Raw genomic sequence first — 661 nt, forward strand, 5'->3', positions numbered from 1 at the left:
TACATTAATGCCTTCATTAATGTGGATTTTTTTTTTACAGAGAAATATTTCCTAAAGATTATCACATTAATGACTTAGCAAATTAAGATAGATATGAATTTATGATTCTCGAAATCGTGTTGGTAATATCTTTAATTAATATTTGTCAGATTTAAATAATTAATGCCAATGGCATTCATCCGTATATACATTCCTACTCCAGGATTTATTTGCTAAAAGTCATCCAAATATGTATATATAGATTTGGATCTAGAGCTTTAGTCCTTTGATGGTTCGTGAATCACTGAATCTTGCCACTGGTCTATGGGGCTGAAATCCGTTCTTATTGGGCTTCAACTATACATTCTCTCGGGCCAAATGGGGTATACACTCGTAAGAACATAAACGAAAGGTACAACATTACCTCACACTCTCTAAGTGAACCGTTTTTATTGTGACCAGTAATAAGCTAACGCAGGACAAGAAAAAAGCGGTACGAAAACTTTGCCACTTTAGGTCTCTACCATTTTCTATTTACCTTTTCTAATAACTATTTTGTACCACTTATTACCGTTCTCATTTGTCATTAAAAATCTCTTACCAATTTATGTCATCGAATCATGTGCAATATCTTAGTCCTCCAAATAGTGAATTTAATTATGAATCCTTCCTCAAGTGATTT

The sequence above is a fragment of the Arabidopsis lyrata genome (assembly GCF_000004255.2).
Source record: "Arabidopsis lyrata subsp. lyrata unplaced genomic scaffold ARALYscaffold_970, whole genome shotgun sequence".
In the NCBI taxonomy this organism is placed as follows: Eukaryota; Viridiplantae; Streptophyta; class Magnoliopsida; order Brassicales; family Brassicaceae; genus Arabidopsis; species Arabidopsis lyrata.